The sequence below is a fragment of the Triturus cristatus genome, chromosome 1_2 (genome assembly GCF_964204655.1).
Source record: "Triturus cristatus chromosome 1_2, aTriCri1.1, whole genome shotgun sequence".
NCBI classification, from domain to species: Eukaryota; Metazoa; Chordata; class Amphibia; order Caudata; family Salamandridae; genus Triturus; species Triturus cristatus.
Window position 1 is genome coordinate 1175123981 of NC_140580.1, and position 23083 is coordinate 1175147063.

Here is a 23083-nt window from a genome sequence, read left to right on the forward strand (position 1 = left end):
ATCAGAATCGTCCGCTTCGGATACGATTAGGAGGTCTTCGGAGTCGTCTTCCGGGACATCCTGGGCAAAGATGTCCTCTGGTTCTGGAGCTGGTCTGGCCATGATATGGCGTCGAGCTCTTCGGTCCCGGATGGTTTTCTTGGAACGGAATGCGGCGCAGGCTGGACAGTTGGATTCGTTATGCTCCGGCGAGAGGCACAGGTTGCAGACCTCGTGGTGGTCACTGTGGGGGAACTTTGCTCCACATTGGGGGCATTTTTTAAAAGGTGTCCTTTCCATGAGCCGTATCCGTAACCGGTCCGATTGGATTTCGACGTCGAGTTGTAAAGGTTGTTTGGTTTCGAAAGCTGGATTTCAGAAGTTTTCAGCCAGAGTGGAAAAGTTCATCCGAACCCAATGGCGGAACAAAACAATCTGAGGATGGAGTGGATGCCCATGCGCACTGTTGTCCAGAGGAGGAGTCACCTATCTCGTGACTAAAAGGCTTCTTCCGAAGACAACAACAACCTGCAATCATCCGAGCCCAACAACAGATGGCGATCTTATCCCAAGTGTGTGATCTGCAGCTCATATGCCTCGAACAAAAAGAACTTAGGTTACCCCGTTCAATCTCGAGGCATGTAGGCGCAGGCCCTGGAGAGTGGGTTGAAGAACCTGCCCCTGCGAGAGGAAGTCTGCCATGTGAGGGAGACTGAGAGGAGGGCACAGAGAGAGGTGAAGGAGGTCTGTATATAATACGTTTTGTGGCCAATTCGGGGCTATTAATATGACTTGGGCCCAGTCTTGGCAAATCTTCCTCAGAACCCAAGGAATCAAGGGTAAGGGGGAAACACGTTAACAGCTGAGCGACCCAGTCCAATAGAAACGCTTCCCCAAAAGCTCCCTGCAACGGATACAGAAGGCTGCAAAATGACTGGGCGCGTCCGTTCTCTTGAGTGGCAAATTGGACTATCTGAGGGGTCCCCCATAGCCAGAAAATGTGTTGTACTACTTCTGGATGGAGACGCAACTCACGATCATCTGAAAAGTGCCACCTGAGACTGTCCGTGAGCACATTCAGAACCACGGCCAAGTGATTTGCCATGATGCAAATCTGGTGGTCATGAGCCCAGGACCAGAGTCACAAAATCACTCTGCAGAGAGGATACAACCAGATTCCTCCCCGTTTATGGACCACTTCGCTGTAGTATTGTCTGTCAAAACTTGAACTGACTGACCACAAATGTAAGGGAGGGAGGCCTTGAGAGCCAGACATTTTGCCCACAATTCTGGCAGATTGATATGCAACAATCTGACCTTTGAAGACCAAAGACCTTTGATCTCCAGATCCCCCAGATGAGCGCCGCACCCTAGAGTGGAGGCATCCTTTATCACTGTGGCAATCGGTAGTAGAGTGCGAGACGGCTTCCCTACGACATTACTGGACACACCCCACCATTGTAGACCCAGCGTAGTGTCTCTGAAGATCCTGACCGACTCTCCGAGATCCCTGCTGTGTTGAAATCACTGCTTGTGGAGGCACCACTGGAGGGCCCTTACGCACCGGGATGCAACAGAATTGAGGAGTCCATTAGACCTAGCAGGGGTAAGACCTTCAGGACTGGAACCATCCCTCCACTGGAATCATAGCCTGAATGTCCAGAAATCCACTGAGGCAGCAGGTAGGCTAGATTCACCGTAGTCTCCAGTACTGCCCCTATGAACAGCATGCACTGAGAGAGCTCTAGGTGAGATTTGGGTACGTTGACGGTAAAACCCAGGTTTAACAACTGTGTTGCCAACTCCAAATGATGCAACACCAACTCTGGAGACTTGGCTTTGATCAGCTAATCACCCAGTTGAGGGAATACAGGTATTCCTGTCTTCTGAGATGCACTGCAACCAGCGCCATCACTTTTGAGAAGACTCGAAGTGCGGATGTAAGACCAAACAGAAGGACCACAAGCTGATAGCGTCCAGACCCCACCATAAAACGGAAAAAAGTCCTGTACAATTTCAGAATAGGTATGTGAAAATATTGTGAGAAAGTGCCATCTTTTTTGCATGGTATGCCCCCTTTTTTTTGCTGAATTGTTGAATGTACTTTGACTGAGTGTGCCATGGGCTCCTGCCAATCAGGTACCCAGGGCCTGTGTTCCTTCCCTAAACACTCTGCAGAAACCTAAACCCAAATTGGCAAACCCTGGCCACATGTCAGCCCCTGGTAAATGGTACACTAGGTACCCAGGGCCCTGTGACCAGGGAAGGCCTCTAAGGGCTGCAGCACTTATTGTGCCATCCTTAGAGGCCCTGTACCCTGACATAAACACACTGCCCTTGCAGGCTGAGTGTCTGGGTGCAGAACAAAACATGACACGCGTCCCCATGCCCACAACACACTGCCCTGGCATACATCAGCCATCCCTCTAGCTGGGTGCCCTATGCCAGTGGTGTGGGTACAGGTGCATGTGCCCTGTGCACCTACAGTACCCAGGTCCATTCCTGGGCACTGTAAGTGCAGTGCTGCCATTTAAGAGTATATGGTGCTGGGACATCGTCAACACGAACTCCACAGCATCATGATGGCTCCACTGAAGACAGAGAATTTTGGTATCAAACTTCTCAGCACATTAAACCTGCACTGATGCCAGTGCAGGATTTAATGTACAATGCACGACAGAGGGAATCTTAGAGATGCCCCCTGAACCTAACCTACAATCCACGTCTTGTCTCAGGGGCTGCCATACAGCAGACATGTTGCTGGACCCCTGGGTAGAGAGCCATCCGCTCTCCTGGGCCTAAAACAATGCACATCCTGGGCAAGGTGCAAGGTCTCCTCCCCCAGGATGGGCAGGGGAAGCTTCAAAGGCATGCCGCCTCTGTGAGCTTCTCCAGGCCACTTGCTGTACTCAGCAACTGGCCCCTACCGGTTCTAAAGCCCCACTCTGGCGGGAAGACTGGCCGGAAACCCCAAGGAAGGACAGGGTGTGTGCCAGCCTCTGCCAACCCCACCCCTGAGGTGGGGGAGGGGAGGTGAAGCACATCTCCGGGCTCTCGCCATCTTGAAGATGGGGAGCCCTGCCCAATCAGGACTAGGCCACTGCCCCCCTCCCACAGGAGAGTGGCAGGATAGGGGGTGTACCCACCCCAGGGCAGGGACCCAGTGGTCCTTGCCCTTTACCTACCTGTAACGCCCCTAAATTTAGTATTAAGGGGCACCCTGAACCTTCCTTCCTTAGATCCAGATTCCGAAACAGAAAAGGAGAGAAGAGAAACAAGAAGACCTGCCGTGCAGCTGCTAACAAGAGGAAGACACCAACTGCTTTGGCCCCAGCCCTACCAGCCTGTCGACCCTCGAACCTGCTTCTGCTTAATCCCGGCATCTCCCGTGGCCAGCAACCTCACAAACCCCGGAGGACCTGACTACCTTGTGACTCTAAGCATGTGGGACTCTCACGAGCAGTGGTACTGCTCAAAGCAAATAACTGACCCCTGGCATCAGCCAGGAACCGCGAACCCTGCACACTCTGCACCCGCCAAGCCTGGCCTGTGCTGGAGTGGACAAAGACCCCGAGGACGTCCCCCCGGCGACTGTGACCCCGAATCCAGCACCCAAGGACCCACCTCGACGCTCCTGACGACGCCTGCAGCCTCAGAACCAGGGACTCCTCCAACCGCGAACAGCCGAGGGTAAGATTTCCTGACCCCAAAAGGCACCCCTGCACCCAGCGCCCTGCGGCCCCCTGTGCCCAACTCCTCGGTGCCTACCTATCCTCCAACTACCCAACTTACCCCTCGAAGTGGTGGTCACAACCTGAAGAATCTTCGTCCCCGAGCTTGCAGCCTTTGTTCGTTTTTGAGCTTCTCCATTGCAATCCATTGAGCGCCCGACGGCTCAAAAGCACCCTGCACCCAGCCGCCCGAGTGCTCCTGGCAGTGCAATCTCTACTCTACTCTACTTCCCCATTTGCCCTGAGCAATTGATCAGGAGCCCAGCTCCCACAGCCGCGTGGCCTGCTAGCCAGCAGCCACCAACCAAGGGCCCCCTGCCTCCCATAGGACAAGATTGGGTCTAACTCACTCTGCACCCGGCTGCCGCTGAGGGTGTAACAACTGTACTGACCTGACCCTGGGAGACCCCTGAGTCTATGCCTAGAACCTTAACTCTGCCAGTCGAGTACTACCCAAAAGCCGATAACTCTTTTCTTCCATAGGGTAACACTGACTGGTTTCACTTGGAAATTCTTCTAAGTGTGGGGTTTCTAAACTTTAAAATATTCACCTAAAATCAACCGAGTAACGAAAACAAAATTACTCACCTGCTATCAGGAGAGATCCCCGTGCTGGATCTTGGTGCCCAGCACTGACCCTGAAAAGTAATTACAACCATACTTACCGCTAACCCAATTTTCATTCATAGGAACCCATTGACTGTTTTTCTGTGAAATTTCTTGTGTCGATTTTTGCAAACTACAAATATTCTTTAAAAATCGCACCAACTGTGAAAACGTAATTACTTACCTGTTTTAGATAGATGTCCCAGTGCTGAACCTAGGAGTCCAGCACTGGATTACAAAAGTAACAAGAACATACTTTACCTGCAACTTGAATTTCCCTCCATAGGATAACATTGCCTGGTTTTTGCTGAAAAAGTTTCTAAGTGTCAATTTTGCAAACTTACAAATATTTGTTAAAAATCGCCTGTATAACCAAAACACTTTCTTTCAACTGTTTACAGGTGGTGCCCCAGTGCTGGATCTAGGATCCAACACTGAGTTAGAAAAAGTAACAATAACCCCACTTACCTGCTATGTGAAATTCCACCCATAGGATAACATTGGTGATTCTATGAGAAAAAGTTTGTGTCAACTTTTAAAATACCAAAATATTGCTTAAAAATCACTACTGTAACCAAAACGCTTTTACTCCACTGTTTACAGGAATTGTCCCGGGACTGAATCCAGGATACAGTCCTGTGGTTAGAAAAGTAATCCTCAAAGTAATTAATTGCATTTAAATAGAAATTCCAATTGAGCTCAATGTATTATTGTGTTTAAAATGATGTTGCCTATTGCAACAACTGTCTCTATTGCATTCAAAAGTCTACTGCATATTGAAAGTATTTATATAAAGCCTCTCATTCTGAGAAAGTATATTTTGATACCTATTGTTGGTTCTAAAATAAAACAACCATATATTTTTATATACAAACCATTGACCTAGAGTTCAGTTCTTGAGTGTGTGAGACCATTTGCTGGCTGAGTGTGTACAACAAATGCTTTACACTGTCCTCTGATACTGCCTTACTGCTCGACCAAGCTACCACTTTAGAGAGTAAGGTTATATCTAACTTTAGCCTCTGCCAAACCTCTGGGGACTGTGGACTCTGTACACCCTGTACCTATTTGGGAACAGTATATACAGAGCCACTTTCCTACAAATATGCATCCTGTAAATTGATCAAAATCATCCAGTCTTCCTTCTCCAGCACAAAAAGCATTCTAAACTTTTCCTGTTTTTTCAATACCGGAGTAACAATCACTTCCTTCCGAGTGTAGGGGAAGACACCTGACTCCAGAATGAGAGTAAACACATGGAGCAGAAAGGCGGCAATGGGATTTGGAACTAGTCAAATTATTTTAAGGGAGCCGGGGATAAGATGGAGATCATGATTTTGTACTCAGCATCCGCGGGGTGCGATATATAGACTATGATAGACCGGTCATTGTCTACTTTAAAAAGTGTGACTTGCTGGCAGACCGAACTATCTGTGAAAAAGCAGCTTTACTGGATTTAGTGGCACGTTTATACTGCTGCAACAGAGTCTTATGCTTTTCTATTTCCCCAGGAACAAGGGTAGACAGGCTTGGCGGAGACCCTTGAGTTCCGCAGAGAACCAGGGATCGGAGGGTTTCCTTCTAGTAGCCAGTTTTACTTAAGTGAGGCTATTCTATCCAAGAAAGACGCGACCCAGGCATGAAAACCTTCTGCAGAGTACCCCAAGGTATCAATGTAATTTGCTCTAGAGCACCCGAGAGCATGTTCCAACAGAGTAAGGGTAACTTTGCTCATAGTTCGATATATAATTGGCTTGGAAGAAGTCAGGCTTATCTGAGACAGTGAGGAAGAGGAACACTGAATACAATCGCCTGGTTGTCTGACCAGCTAAGAGAGTAGACAAAGTCAATAGTCAGATCGTCAAGTTAGAGAAAATGTTGTTAAAAGTATGGCCAGAGATACGAGTGGTTACAAAACCATGCTGGGAAAACCCCATATTGGACATGGGTTTAAGGAGGGAGACTGTATCCTTGCATGAAGGGTCATTAAGATGAAATTAGAATCCCCCAGGATGGTCACGTGATAGTGAGATTAGAATCCCCCAGGATGGTCACGTGATAGTGAGCCACAAATGGTTCCACCATCTCATCCCAAGTCTCCAGAAAGGTGGCCCTGGAGCCAGGAGGACGATATACCAAAAGAAAGGAGATGGTATAATTGGTTGATATTTTAAGCTTGACAAAGGCAGCTTCCTTGGTATCCTCCCAGCTCAAAACCACCGGCTCTAGAGTACAGGCGATGCCATTTCAAGCAATGACTGCCTGCCCACTTCCTATACGACTCTGGCGGTTAAGCTTAAAGATGGAGTTGTCTGGTGGAATAGCATTTACTAGAGGTCAGGGACAGACTCCTCTCAAGCCCAAGTTTCTGTTATGAAAAGACAGTCCAAAGCTAAGGTTAGAATCAAATCATGTCTTATGTTTTATAAGGGACGTAGTGTTGAGCAGGGCTCCACGGAGCACTTTCTGGCTATGAGGTCTAAGACTAGTAGCTTTGAGCAGGACTGAGTCCTCCATCACCAAGGAAGAGGAGACCGTAGGCGCAGGTAACACTGCAACCTTTCACCTTCCCTACATTACATACATAACGTTCCATAGGGACTGACCTTTTACCTAGATACGACACTGCATTCAGAATACAAGTTTTTCCCTAGTTCGAAACTCATACAGGAGGCTTCTTGGAAGCACAGCAGAACAAACATCTCCTGTATAATATCTCTGTATAAAGTTCAGGCCCGACGTCATACTTTAGGCCAACACAGTAAGGTAGGAGCCCTGGGGAGATCTGTGGGTATATATACATCGCATCTTGCTTTAGAAAGACAGAGGAGACCGTGACTTTCCGGCCGACACAATGACCACAGACGCTGAGGTTCCTGCATGCAGACGCTCCAGCTCGCAGTGTTCTAACATCCCACGCAGGGTGTCCAGCTCATCTATTCTACACTAGAATAACAACCGTCCAATAAATTCTTATTGAACTGCCCAGACTGTTTATTCTCTGTATCTCTGAGACAAACTATATGAGCACGAGTGACTGAGCGAAAGGTAGTATATTGTTTCAATGATTCTGAGGGATCAAGGTTCTCATGTTCTGAGGTTTCCAGAAACTATTCTCTCCCCGATAAGAGGAGATTTTAGTGGTACTGTGAGCTAGCCGATACAGACAGGCTAACATATCCGGTGGGGGTGCACGGAACCAGTCTGCCACCAATCCCACAGTTTATGTTATCCGAACGCGCGTTCCTGTATGGGGTATACAGGAAGTACACAACACCCTCTCTGCACAAACAGCAAGAAGCTGCCGAGGACCAGAGGGTTTCTGTCTGCCACAAAATAAAATAAAAATCCCCCCCCACCCCAAAAATACATAGACCACAAATTAAACGCAAAAGAAATTGTAGCAAAGTTTAAAAAGTTACTTTGTTCAGGGAGCTGACCTCCCGCCCCCCCAACCCCCCCAAATCTATCACACCCCAAACTACACTCCACTCATCTACCCCACTCCACCCACAATCTACCCCACTCCACCCCCAAACTATCCTCACTCCACCCCCAATATACATTCTAACCCACTCCAATCTACCACAGTCTACCCCATTCCAACCTACCCTACAATAATCTACCCTCCAATCTATTCCACCGCAATCTGCCCCACCGCAATCTTCCCCACCGCAATCTGCCCCACCCGATCATCCCTCATCGATCTACCCCATACCGATCCAATCTACCTTACTCTAATCCACCCAATGTACCCCACTTGACTCTTCCCCAATCAATCTCACTCCACTCAAATCTATCCACCCTCACCCCACCACACTATACCCTTATCTACCCACTCCAATCCACCAAATCTACCTCACTATACCCAAATCTACCACAATTCATTCTAGTCTACCCAATCTACCCTACTCTAATTTACTTCATACTACCACATGCCACTACATTCTACCCCACTCCAGTTCAATCTAACTCAATCCACTCATCTCAAGTCTACCCGAACCCACTCCACCCCAACCTACCCTACTTCAACCTACTCCATTCCAATGTACCCCAACCTAAAACAATCTACGACACTCCAATCTATACCCCATCCCAATCTACCCCACACCACTCTATCCAGCTCGACTCCAACCTACTCCACTCCAATCTACCCTACTCCACCCCTAACTACCCTGCTCCTATCTATCTCACTCCAATCTACTCCACTCTAATCTACGCCACTTCCTTCCTGTAGGAGGCTGGCTGAGAATATGGAGCACACTTATTTAAGTGATGCACCTTCCACTAATTCAGACAACCGTTATGGCGATTTTAGGGGTCCTTGATAACTTTAGAAAGCTCTCTAAGTGTAAAGCAGCTTGTTTTACCAACTTTCTTTTGTAGTGTAGATTCAATAAAACCACACAGTGTTTATCGAAAAAATGTACTTCCCTTCGGTAACGATGTATCTGTAGGAGACATATGTAGTTAAAGATGCCTTACCGTAGAATTACCCCCAGGCATCAGACTGGATCCCGGCAAAAAAATTTGTAGTAGTAACCCTGCGCATCGGTAGGTGGTGTCGGTCGACTTGCGTCCGTCACCGTGGTTGCCGGGATGACGTCGCTGTTTCAACTTAGATGCCGCCCTGGGCGCTGACATCAGTTCTGACACGACTTTCCACGCCAGAAGCGCAGAGCCATGCAAGACACTGACCACAGGTGCACATAACTAGGGCCCTGTAAGGGAGTCCCTATCCCTAGAAGTTAGTTCGCAAAACTGGAAGGATGGGTGGTGTGGTAAGGAACCTATAACTACATATGTCTCTAACAGATACATCGTAACCGAAGGTAAGTAACTTTTTCATCTGAAAGAGACTGTAGTTATAGATTCCTTACCTTAGAATAGATACCCCAATTATGCCAACCCTGGTGGTGGGTCTGCAAACTAACTTCACACCAGGAAGTCTTGGAGAACAAAAAGTCTACAAAGCCGTCTCTCCGGACTTGGCTATCCAGGCAGTAATGTTTTATAAACATGTGCAGGGATGCTCACGTGGCTGCCCGGCAGATGTCAACTAGTGGGACTCCACGTCCTAATGCCGTAGCAGCTGCCATCACCCTGGTAGAGTGGGTGCGCAGTCCTACTGGAGGTTCCTTTTTTGCCAAAGAATAAAAGGTCTTGATGCATAGGACAACCAATCGAGAGATGGTACGTTAGTGTACGGCCCGACCTTTCTTGGCGCCCATATATCCCACCAAGAGTTGATCGTCCAGCCGGAAATCTTTAGTGCAGTGAAGGTAGAAGGACAGTGCACGGTTTTGGTCCAGACGGTGGAGTCTCTCATCCTCCTTGGAAGGGAGCAGGGATGCAAGAAGGTGGCCAATGTGATGGTCTGACCTATGTGGAAAGAGGTAACCACTTTGGGCAGAAAAGAGGGCCTAGTACGAAGGACCACTTTGGCTGGATGGACAGCAAGAAAAGCATGTTTGGAAGACAGAGCCTGATGCTCACTCACCCTGCAAGCAGAGGTGATGGCAAGCAGGAAAGCAGTCTTTAAAGTAAGAAGACGTAGAGGACTATTATGTAGTGGCTCTAAGGGAGCACACATAAGTAAGTACGAAATTCAAGTCCCACTAGGGCATTAAGAAAGGTGAAGGAGGAAAGATGGTGGAGGACCATCCCCCCCTGCTGCGACGGCCATGCTCAAGAGCTTACGGTACCAGATTCTTCATGCCCAGTCCGGAGCCACAAGAAATACTTGGGACCGGTCACGCTTGATCTCCAGCACTCTGGGTAGAAGTGGTACAGGCGGAAAGGCGTACAGGAGGCCGCAATTTCACTAGCGACAAAAGCATTGTCGAGCGAGTGCCGCCTTAGAAACTCCGATGTGCAGAACTGCTGACATTGCGCGTTCTCTTCGGAGTCAAATAGATCTAACCAAGGCTCTCCCTACTGCTAAAAGAGACCTTGCACGGCCTCCGAGTGAAGACGCCATTCGTGATCCATCATGCACCGGCGACTGGGTTCGTCCGCCCTGGAGTTCAGGGAACCTGCCAGGTGTTGAAGCACCGGGGAAATGCGCTGATGTTCCAGCCATGACCGAAGGCGAAGAGCCTCTTGGCATAGGGTCCACGACCCCACCCGCCCTGTTTGATGCAGTACCACAAAGCAGTGGTGTTTGTTGTCCGTGAACACCTGCACTACTCTTCCTCTGAAAGAAGGAAGGAATGCCTTCAGTGCCAGACGATCGCCCGGAGCTCCAGAAGGTTGATGTGGAGCCCGGACTCCGCCAGAGAGCGGAGACCCCTGATCTCTGCCTCTCCCATGATGCCGCCCCATTCCAGGAGTGACGCATCTGCTACCACTGTGAACTGTTAATAGGGAAGGGAGAGGGATCGGCCGTTGATCCAATCCTGGTTCGTGAGCCACCACTGCAACTGATGTGCAGTCCCCTCCGAGATCTGGACGACATCGGAAAGATTCCCCTGATGCTGTGCCCACTGGAACTTCAGGTCCCACTGCAGAGCCCGCATATGCCAACTGGCATGATCCACCAGCAGGATGCAGGGGGCCATGCGGCCCAGCAGCAGCCCACAAAGGATTTTGTTCTTTCAATGTAGTAAAGTATCGCTCTTTTTAAGTCTAGCGTGTGAAGAGCCTGTTCGGCTGCTGAGTCTGGTAGAGGGAAAACACTGGGAGTTCTACAGACTGGTTAAGGTGGAAAGTAGAGACGAGTTTAGGTAGAAATTTTGAGTTACTCCTGAGAACCACTTTGTTATGATGAATTTGGAGAAATGGTTCTTGTAAGTTAATGCCTGGAGTTCACGGACTCTTCTGAGAGAGGTGATCGCAACCAGGAAAGCTACTTTCCAGGTGAGAAATTGTAATTCACATTTATGCAAAGGTTCAAATGGGGGACCCATGAGCCTGGTAAGTACCACATTTAGGTTCCATACAAGAGGGTGGAACTCTAGGTGGAATTATTCTTTTAAGTCCTTCCATAAAAGCCTTGATAGCTGGTACCCTAAACAAAGACAAATGTCTGTTTTGGAGCTAGGCTGCTCTTGCTGCAAGATGTAGTCTAATGGCTGTATACGCTAGGTTACGCTGTTGTAGATGCAAGAGGTAACAGATGTCTTGAAAAGAAGCGTCTAGTGGGTTGATTTTGTTATTTGTACAGTAAATTACAAATCTTTTCCACTTTGCGGCATAGCAAGCTCCAGCGGTAGGACGTCTAGCCTCTGTAATGACGTTCATGCAGTCTGGCGGGACAATGAAGTAGCCAAACTCCAAGACTTCAGGTGCCAGATCGCAAGGTTGAGTTGATTGGAATCTGGGTGCCTTATCTCTCCATCGTTCTGAGTGAGAAGCTTGGGGGATAGGAGTAACTTTTGATGGGGCACTACTGATAGTTCCAATAGGGTTGTGAACCAGGGTTGTCGAGCCCATGTGGGAGCAACTAGGATCATTGTGAGGGAATGCTGTATGAGTTTCCGAACCACTAGTGAAATATGTGGGAGAGGCGGAAAAGCGTAAGCAAATTTGCCTGACCAGTCCATCCATAGCGCAGTGCCTTTGGACAATGGGTGTGGGTACCTGGATGCGAAGCTTGGGCATTTTGCGTTTTGGTGTGTGGAGAACAGGTCTATTTCTGGGGGGCCCCACATTTGAAACAATGGAAGCAGAACTGGAGGATGAAGTTCACATTCGTGGATCTGCTGTTTTAAGCGACTGAGTATATCCGCAATTCGATTGTGTACTCCTGGAAGGTGATCTGCAAGGAGATGTGTGTTTTGAGGAATGGCCCATCTCCATATGCTTTGAGCTAGGTGTGAAACCTGGAGTGTGTGTGTCCCCTGTTTTTGTATATAATACATTGCTGTCATGTTGTCTGTACGGACTAGGACAGCTTTGCTTAGGAGGTGGATGTGAGAAAGTGGCTCTGTATAGTCCACAGTCCCCAGAGGTTTGGCAGAGGTTACAGTTAGATATAACCTTACTCTCTAAAGTGGTAGCTTGGTCGAGCAGTAAGGCAGTATCAGAAGACAATGTAAAGCATTTGTCTCACACACTCAAGAACTGAACTCTAGGCCAATGGTTTATATAAAAAATATATGGTTGTTTTATTTTAGAACCAACAATAGATATTAAAATATACTTTCCTAAATATGTGCCAACGTGCACACGGTTTGTGAATAAATTTACCCAAATTCTAAGTTTTTCAATTGTGTGCTTCAAACACCAGGGCGCCTGTCCAATGGCGTCACCAGGGTAACATCCATACGAAAATGCAAGAACAACGATTCCTTCTGCTGGCGTTGAGCACTATTACGCAAGCAAGTAAATTGCTGTCTTCCAATTAATCTTGTAGAATTGCATAAGAAACTCTTAAATCGAATAATCAATAGTCTTCAATAAGTTTATTCCCAATTTGGGTGCATTTAACTCCATGCAAAATACATTCTTGCCAACCTGGGAATATATCATCCAATTACATAGTCAATATTTACAAACCCAATGCATTTCGGGTCCAGTCAAGACCCTTTGTCAGGGGTCTTAGGTATCAATACGGGTTAGTTATACGTAGCTTCCTGCTCCGTAGACACTTAGAAGAATTTCCAAGAGAAAACAGTCAATGTTACCCTATGGAAGAAAAGAGTTATCGGCTTTTGGGTAAGTACTCGACTGGCAGAGTTAAGGTTCAGGGCATGGACTCAGGGGTCTCCCAGGGTCAGGCAAGTACAGTTGTTACACCCTCAGCGGCACAGGGGCAGCCGGGCACAGAGTGAGTTAGGCCCAATGTTATCTTATGGGAGGCAGGGGGGCCTTGGTTGGTGGCTGCTGACTAGCAGGCCACACAGCTGTGCCACCACGACTTTGAGAGGTAAGTTGGGTAGTTGGAGGGTAGGTAGGTACCCAGGAGATGGGTACAGGGGGCTGCAGGGCCCCGGGTGCAGGGGTGCCTTTTGGTGTCGGGAAATCTTACCCTCTGTTAATTGCGGTTGGGGGAGTACCTGGTTCTGAGGCTGCAGGCGTCGTCAGGAGCGTCGCGGTGAGTCCTTGGGTGCCGGATTCGGGGTCACAGTCGCCAGGGGGGCGCCCTCGGGGTCTTTGTTCACTCCGGCACAGGCCATGCTTGGCGGGTGCAGTGTACAGGGTTCGCAGTTCCGGGCTGATGCCAGGGGTTGGAACTTGCTTTGAGCAGAGCCACTGCTCATGGGAGTCCCAGATGCTCAGTCACAAGGTAGCCAGGTCCTCCGGGGTTTGTGAGGTTGCTGGCCACAAGAGGTGCCGGGATGTAGCAGGAGCAGGTACGATGGTCGACAGGCTGGTAGGGCTGGGGCCAAAGCAGTTGGTGTCTTCCACTTCTTAGAAGCTGCTCTTCTTTGCTTTTTCGGAATCTGGAGAAGGATGGTTCAGGGTGCCTCTAAATACTAGATTTAGGGGCGTTACAGGTAGGTTAAGGGCAGGGACCAATGGGTCCCTGCCCTGAGGTGGGTACACCCCCTATCTTGCCACTCTCCTGTGGGAGGGGGGCAGTAGCCTAGGCCTGATTGGGCAGGGCCTCCAATCTTCAAGATGGCGAGAGCCCGGAGATGTGCTTCACCTCGCCTTCTCCACCTGAGGGGTGGGGTTGGCAGGCTGGCACATCCCCTATCCTTATTTGGGGTTTCCGGCCAGTCTTCCCACCAGAGTGGGGGTCATAACCGGTGGGGGCCAGTTTGCCGGGTACAACAAGTGGCCTGGAGAAGCTCACAGAGGCGGCATGCCTTTGAAGCTTCTCCCTGCCCATCCTGGGGGAGGAGATTTAGCACCTCGCCCAGAATGTGCATTGTTGCAGGCCCAGGAGAGCTGCGGCTCTCCACCCAGGGGTCCAGCAACATGTCTGGCAGCCTCCCAGACCAGACGTGGATTGTAGGTTAGGTTTCAGGGGGCATCTCTAAGATGTCCTCTGTAGTGCTTTGTACATTAAATCTCACACGGGCATTAGTGCAGGTTTAATGTGCTGAGAAGTTTGATACCAAACTTCTCAGTCTTCAGTGTTGCCATTATGGTGCTGTGGAATTCGTGTTTGACGAGCTCTTAGCACCATATACTCTTAAATGGCAGCACTGCACTTACAGTCCCCAGGAATGGTCCTGGGTACTGTAGGGGCACAGTACTCATGCTCCTGTGCCCACACCACTGGCATAGGGCACCCAGCTCGAGGGGTGGCTGATGTATGCCAGGGCAGTGTAGGTTGTAGGCATGGCACACAGGGATGTGCGCCATGTCGACTCTGTTTTGTCTTGTACCCAGACACTCAGCCTGCAAGGGCAGTGTGTTTGTGTAAGGGTACAGGACCTCTATGGGTGGCACAAAAAGTGCTGCAGCCCTTAGAGGCCTTCCCTGGTCACAAGACCCTGGGAACCTAGAGTACCATTTACCAGGGGCTGACATGTGGCCAGGGTTTGCCAATTTGGGTTTGAGGTCTTTAGGGAAGGAACCTAGGCCCTGGGCACCTGATTGGCAGGAGTCCAGGGTACACTCAGTCAAAGTACATTCAGCAATTCAGCAAAATGTGGGGGCATACCATGCAAGAAAGATGGCACTTTCTCACAGTGGAGTTGAAAAGATTTTAATGCTAGGAAGATTGCCAACAATTCCAGGTAATTTATGTGGAATTGTTTTTGTTGAGGGGTCCATACGCCCTGAATGGTATGGGTTTGAAGATAAGCTCCCCAGCCGAGTCGAGGAACGGCCGCCCTTTCGAAAGGTTTTGCGTGTTACACCACTGCAGAGAGCGATGGGTGGGGTCATCTACCAACACCAGATCTGTTAGCCGACCTTGAGCCTGGTTTCACTGACGTGCCAAACACTCATGTAAGGGAGGCATTTGGAGTCTTGCATAAGTGACGATGAGAACGCAAGAGGCCATTATCCCGACTAACTGCATGAACACTCACGCTGGTAGTGAGTGCTGAGGCTGAAATGTTTGTATTAGAGCTTGTATAGCACTCATCCTGGCTGGGTTGGGGTAAGCTAGAGCTTTTGAAGTGTCTATTGTAGCCCCTAGATACTGTTGTATGTTGGATGGATGGAGCTGGGATTTGGTGAGGTTTACCGTGAATCCCAAGTGGTGAACAGCTGCTGTGTGACTTGGCTTTTATGAGCCAGTTGTCTAGATAAGGGAAAACATGAATATGCTGTCGTCTTAAGTGGGCTGCAACTACTGCAAGACACTTGGTGAAGACTCTGGGTGTTGTAGTCACCCCGAATGGGAGGACTTTGAACTGGTAGTCTTGACCATCTACCACAAACCCGAGATATTTCCTGTGAGCGGGGTGAATGGGAATATGAAAGTAGGCGTCCTTTAAATCCAGAGTGGAGAGAAAGTCGCCCTGTTGATGTAGTGGGAGCACCTGTTGAAGAGTGACCATGTGGAAGTGCTCCGACTGAATGTAGAGATTTAGCGGTCTGGGGTCCAATATGGGTCTGAGAGAGCCATCCTTTTTTGGGATTAGAAAATAGAGGGAGTAAACCCCTGTGCCTTGGTGAGGCAGGAGGACCGATTCTATTGCATGCTTTAGTAATAGAGAGAGAACCTCTTGTTTGAGAAGTGTTAGATGTTCCGTGGACATTGTCTGGGAGGAATTTTTTGGGGGGGGGGGGTGGGGGGTTATAGAGGTGAGTTCCAGCCAGTAACCATACTGGATAATTTGTCTTACCCACTTGTCTGTTCTGATTGAATTCCAGACAGGTAGGAACTGTGATAGACGTCCCCCAACAGGAGTGGAATGATCGGGGGTAGTGGAGGGAAGTCACTGTTTGGTGGTAGGGAAGTGCGGGTGGAGTTTCCCCTCCCTCTTCCTCTATTGTTATTCCCTCTGTAGCCTCCCTGAAAATAGCCTTTGGATGAGGAAGATTGATTGGGGATTTTATAAGACGAGGCAGTGTTTTCTGATGCAGCCGTCTTAGAGCTACCCCTATAAAAGGAGCGACAAAAAGAACCTCTGGTAGCGGGTAGTGGTAATGCCCCCATGGCTTTAGCTGTCTCGTGTCTTTCTTCATTTTTTTCAATGAAGAATCGATTGTGGGGCCAAAAAGGTGTTCTTGATCAAATGGCTGATTAAGAAGTGCTGACTGTACTTCTTGTTTGAAACCTGAGATTTGAAGCCAAGCATGTCGTCGTAGCAAAACGCTGGTGTTAATGGCACGCGAGGCTGTATCAGCTGCATCAAGGGAACATTTGATGGAAGTGTTTGTTATAAGTTTACCCTCTTGAATGAGGTTGTGAGCTTTAGCCTTGTATTGGTCTGGTAAGTGTTGCATCAGTTTTTCTAGCTCGTCATATTGAGCTCTAGCATAACGCGCCAGGAGAGCTTGTGCATTGGCAATGCGCCAATGATTGGTTGTTTGAGATGCAATTCTTTTGCCTGATGCATGTATAAGTTTTGATTCCTTGTCAGGTGGAGGGGCGTCACCTGTTGTCTGAGAATTTGCCCGTTTCTGTGTATTTGAAACAACAAGCGAATCTAAAGGTACCTGACCCCTGATGTAAATTGGGTCTGTAGGAGCAGCTTTATATTTTTTGTCCACCCTTAGCTTAAGTATTCTAGCTCTAACAGGGTCTTTGAATACCTCATTGGCGTGTTTTATCGTACCTTTAGGCATGGGCAGAGTGTTTGTGTTTTTTTGTGAGGGAGCGAAAGTTTCCACTAAAAAATCCTCTTCCAAGGGGTCCGCATGTAGTTCCAACTCATGGTATTGAGCAGCTCTATTAATGAGCTGTGCAAAACCAATATTGTCATCGGGTGGTGATGGTCTGTAGGAATATAGATCAGGGTCATTAGTATGATCCGGGTCCTTATCATAATCATCCCATGGGTCTGGGTCCTGTGGAATGTTGTCCTGATCATCATCTCCTACCCCATCCCCATCATTATCATCCTGTGTCCCAGGTGAAAAAATGTGGTTGTGGGGAGTTTGCTGGTGAAATTAGCATAAGTGGGATAAAAGGTGGAGGAGAGGGAGGAATGTAAGGGGGAGAGGGGTTAGTACCCATGTCTTTCTTCTTAAAAGGTATGTGGTAGTCTTCAAAGAGGTCTAGCTTCTATTTTTTGGGAAAAGTTATTCTAAGTTTGCCAGTGTCTGGGTCAATATGCAACTGCTTAAGCAACGGACCTAAAGACTCTTATGAAGTTCTTTGGATGGAGTATGTTTAGGAGGGCTTCCGTTTTTTTGGGGGGGTCGGTGCACTTCGGTGCGGGCTGTTTCGGCTCCGAAGGCTTGGTTTTTCCCTGTTTGGGATCCGAAGGCTTTTCTTTTGGTTTCGGGTTGAAATCTTTTCTTTAACTGGTTTCGGCTCCGAAGTTTTTGGTTTAGCCGGTGCTGGCTCCGAAGCTTTCGGTAACGGTGGTATCGGCTCCAAAGTCTTCAGTTTATGTGAATCTTTCAGTGCCGAAGAGGTCTTTGGTGACAACAGCAGAGCGTCAGACTTAGCCTTGTGTTTTGGTGCCGAAGATGTGGGTTCGACGCCTGCACGGGGTTGGCTCCATCCCGAGCCTCAAGGCTTGTCTTTATGTTTCATTTCAGGCTCGAAGGCAGGGCGTCTGAATTAATATCACGGTGTCGACCTGAGTCCGAGGGCGACGGTGAAACCTGAGTCTTTGGAATTTTTGTGGGCAGTTAGGGCTCGTTACTTACAGTTTGTTGAGCCGGAGTGATGTTAGAGTCCTCTTCCATGTCGGAGTCATCGGCTTCAGACACGGAAATGTGTCCTCCTTCTTCGGCGCCGGGTTGAAATTCCGCCTCTTCTTTGAAGATATCTGGCACCGGACTAGTGCTGCGCCTCATCTCGTGACGTCGAGCCCGACGGTCACAAATTGTTTTCTTCGACCGGAATGATCGACCGGCCTCGCAGCTGATTTCTTCGTGCTATAGACCTCGTGCAAGTCCGTGTGTGAGAACTTAGCAGCAGACCCGGGGCATTATTTAAATGGAGTCCGTTCCATGGACTGCTGGCGTGGTCGGCGCAGGTATGCCTCATGGCTCGCGCCGAAGCATCGATCGAAAGTAGTTGGATTTTACGATGCGCGTCGAAAGGGAAACCGCGATCGAAAAGAATACGGTTGAGTGGTAAGGATTGCGCGTCGAAAAGGTTTGAAGATGATCCCAGAGCAGCGCAACACACATCCAAACTCGATGGTGGAAAAAAACAATCTGGTGATGGAGTCAATGCCCATGCGCACTATCGTCCTGCAGAGGAGTCACCTACCTCGTGACTACAAAAGACTTCTACCAAGACAAAAACAAAGTGAAAAAAACATCCAAGCGCAACACCAGATGGCGATCTATGCACAAGTATATGATCTACAGCTCATATGCCTCGAACATAATGTTATCGGTTTGCAGGTAAGTAAACAACCTGCAACAACAGTGGTTGGGGGTTAGAAGCAAGATTCCCCAAGGTTCAAAGAGGCACTCAAGGTTCACCACCAATGGCACTACGGTGGCTGGGTGCAGAGTACAGGGCCCCAAAGTTAGCCAAAGGGGCTAGGGGGCCTTCGGTCAGGAGTTGCTCACGAGCTGGCCACACGGTTGTAGGAGCAAAGCTCCTGGGGTTAGGATCAGCACTGTAGGGGCCAGCAAGCTGCACAAGAGCTGCACCACCAGCAGTACAGAGGGGGTCGGATGCAGGGTGCCAAGAAGACAGCGGGAGCCTGTTGGTTTCAATGGAGATCTCTTGTTCAACTCAGTTAAGGAGGCTTCCTGAGGGCAACCACCGGCAAGGGGCTAAGTTGGAGGGTTGAGGGATGCCTGGACACCATTGGTTGGGCCACCCAAAGCCACGGTGCATCGAGTGAAGTGGTCTCTTTGGGCATCAGGTGGTCCTACAAGCTCCGGTCACTGTCGGGGGGACCCCTCAGGTTGAGGCTGCAGGCGTCAAGGCAGGGTGGGGATCACTAAATCACAGGTTAGGATCACAAGGGAGACATCCTCGCGGTGTTGGCCCACTCAAACTCAGGCTGTGGGTGTTCGGTGGTGGAGCCGGCTGGATCCGGGATCCGTGTAAGAATCTTTGATTGAGCAAATCAGGTGCTCACAGGAGACAGAGTCTGTTTAGGCAGGGCAGGTCCTCCGGGTTCTGGATGGCTGCTGGACATGCAGGGGTTTCACTGGGTGGAGGTTGAGGTCAGGACAGGTCGGTGGGCATGGGCCATAGCAGTTGGTGTCCTCTACTTCCTCGTACAGCACGGCTCTTCGGTCCTCCTCCTTTCTTTTTCTTCAATCTGAGGAGGCAAAGTCCAGTGTCACCCCTAAATACAAAATTTGGGGGCATAACAGGGGTGTGCAGGTTGGGACCAACAGGTCCCTTCCTTGGGGTGAGTACATCCCTTTTCTGCCACCCTCGGAGGGAAAGGGGCATGAGCCTCTCTCAGGTTGGCTGGGTCCCCTCATCTTCAAGATGGCAGGGACTGAGAAGTGTGCTTCACCTGCCTCCCCCACCTGAAGGGTGGGGTTGGCAAAGATGGGTAAACCTCTCTTCCTAACTTGGTTTTCCTGAGGATTCTCCTGGCTGAAGTGGGGGTTGGAACCGGTGGGAGCCAGTTGCTGGGGCAGCAAAAGGCAAACTCAGCTAACAAATGTGGCCGGCCTTTGAAGCTTCCCCTTCATGGACCCAGCCCATCCTCGGGGTGGAGGCATGATACCTCTACCAAGGATGGGCTTTGTTTCTGGACCCAGAGAGCGGAGGCTCTCTACCCAGCGGTCCAGAAACCTGTCTGGTGGTGGCAAATGGCGGGTAGCCATTCAGGAACCACACCAGGGCTGGTCGATTTTCAGGGGGCATCTCTAAGATGCCCTCTGAGAGCGTTTTACACTAAATCCCACACTGGCATCAATGTGGGTTTAATGTGCTAAAAAGGTTGCTCCCAAACTTACCAGGTTTCTGTAAAGCTATTATGGAGCTGTGGAGTTCATAATGATCAACTCCCAGACCATATACTCTATGGCTTTACTGCACTTACAAGGCCCAAGAATGGACTTAGACACTGGTACAGTGCCCATGCAACTGTACCCCGAGTTGTGGGCTAGTACACCCAACTAGAGGGGTGACTTACCTAGTCCGATGCCAATGGCAGTAGGTTGCAGGCATGGCACCCAGGGATGTGTGCCATGTCTACTCTTCACTTTTCTCTGCACCAAAACATGCAGCCTGCAAAGCCAGTGTGTGGGTGTTAAGGTGCAGGGCCACTAAGGGTGGCACAATAGATGCTGCAGCCCTTAGAGGCCTTCCCCGGTCACAGTGCCTATGGTGCCTTTAACAATGGGCTTACCAGTGGCCAGTGATGTGCCAATTGTGGGTACAAAGGTACAGTTTTAGAAGGAACACAGGTGCTGGGCCTGGTTAGCAGGATCCCAGCACACACCAACTCAAGTTGGCATCAGGTATCTGGCAAAAGATTAGGGGGTAAACATGCCAATAGGGGTAGTCTCCTACAATACCCTTCACCAGGTCATAGAATGTGGAATCTTTCTCACTAAGTGTCAGGGGTCTGTCCCTGCACTTTCCTGAGAACATTTCCCAGAACAGCCCTCCACAGCTTCCTGTGGACCTGTCTACTAAGACTGGCTCTCTTAAATGCAAAGTGCCACTTAGTGATATCACCCTCAGAATACTTAGGGACAATCGCTTTGGGGATTTTTGAATCTGTAGAATAAGCTTCCCTGTTTTTAAATTTGATGCCACCAGAGATGGGTCCTCGGCCCATCTCAGCTCTTTCTATTTTTTTAGGCTAGGAGTTCTAGAGCTTTTCTCCTTTTCTGTTTCTGAAGATCTGCACCTTCAGTGCCTGCTTCATCTGAGACACTACTCTGGTCACTGCTACCAGAAGTGCTGCTGTTTGAGGGGTTAGCGGCACAGTCAACATCCTCCCCCATCTACCTTCTCTTTTTCTACTTCATACTCAGTGTGGGGAGTTGTCTTTGCCAGGGCCTTGTCATTCTCTGCTAGCAACTGCTGGAGATGTGCTTTATTGGGTTAAGGACCCATGCCAATTTTCCATTCTTTGCACAAATCTTTAAGTTGAGAAAATTTTAAATGTACATAGGGACCCAGGCTGAGTTCTTGGCTGGTCTCTGCCATATCAGTCATGGTGTTTAAAGTAAGTGGGAGCTTTAAAAGAAACTAAGTATTTCTAAGAGCTAACTACTTTAAAGTACTAAGTTTCTAAAACACTGGGGGACTTAACCAAGGCCCTATTACTATTTTTAAACAATTTGGAAAAAATCGAAAATTAATTTTTTGGATTTCCTCAGTGAAATCAATGATCAATCAAGTGGTACAACACATGTCTAAGTCTTGTACCCCAACGCTGCACCACCAATGGAGGAAGCTGGCTCTGTAAATGGAATGCCACTAGGTGGTAATACCATGCGCAGAGTCCTGTGGTTCCCCAAAAGTGTACAGGGCTCAATGTTAACCTCAAAGTGCTCTATTAGTGGTAGTGTGGACGAGCAGCCTTATGCCTAGCACAGAGGAGTGTAAGACATTTATTGCAGTGATCAATAATGGACACACGACTCAAGAAGATCCAGGCCAATTTTAGAAAGGAATATGCTACTTACAAGTATGCATCTGTTCTTGGCATGTAGAGCTGCAGATCTACACACTTGTGCATAGATCGCCATCTGGTGTTGGGCCCGGATCTTTGCCGTTGTTTTTCCTCTTGGAAAGTCTTTGGAAGTCACGAGGTCGGTGACTCCTCCTTTGAATCGTATTGCGCATGGGCTTCGGCTCCATCCTCAGATTGTTTTTCGCCAGCAGGCAAATGATGGAGCGTAGTAATAAACAGCGAAGATGCCCATGTGTGTTGTATCTAAATAAGATAAACTGGAACAGATAAAGGTAGCCTGGGAGGCAGGTGGGCGTGTGTAGATCTGCAGCTCTACATGCCAAGAACAGATGCATACTGGTAAGTAGCATATTCCGTTTGAGGCATGTGAGCTGCAGTTTACACACTTGTGCATAGATTATATAGCAGTACCCACCCTTAGCGGCGACCACCCGTATCTGTTGCAGTGGTTTGAAATAGTGTTTTTAGTACAGCCTGGCCCACACTAGCCTCTTGCTTAGTTTGCACATCTACACAATAGTGTTTAGTGAAAGTGTGCGGTGTTGACCATGTAGCTGCTTTGCAGATGTCATCTAAGGGGATGTTTCCTAGAAAAGCCATTGAAGCCCCTATTTTACGTGTAGAATGGGCTTTAGGGGGAACGGATAGCGTTTGTTTTGCTTTGTGATAGCAAATCTGAATGCATTTGACAATCCAGCTAGCTATCCCCGACTTGGAGATGGGGTTGCCCTTGTGCGGTGGAGAGAAAGACAATCAGTTGTTTGGTCTTACGGAAAGGTTGTGTTCTCTCGATGTAGTAGAGCAAGGTTCGTTTGACATCTAGTGTGTGGAGAGCTCTTTCTGCAACGGTTTGTGGTTGCGAGAAGAATACTGGTAGCTCTACAGATTGGTTTAGGTGAAAGGGAGAAATGACTTTAGGGAGGAATTTTGGGTTGGTACGGAAAACAACTTTGTTATGGTGCATTTGTAGAAAAGGTTCTTGAATGGTAAATGCTTGTATCTCACTGACCCTTCTGAGGGAAGTGATGGCTACGAGAAAAGCGGTTTTCATGTTAAAAATTGGAGTTCACATTTGTGCAGAGGTTCGAAGGGAGGCCCCATTAGTCTGGTGAGAACGATATTTAGGTTCCACACAGGTGAGGGTGGCACTCTGGGGGGAATTAT

At 48.9% G+C, this 23083-nt stretch overlaps 1 protein-coding gene across 2 annotated transcripts in view; it reads right to left on the minus strand.

Moving 5' to 3' along the window:
- The window catches only part of NUP188 (nucleoporin 188), a 1223536-nt gene that overhangs the window by 635244 nt on the left and 565209 nt on the right, over nt 1-23083 (minus strand). The gene's annotated exons all lie outside the window — the stretch shown is intronic.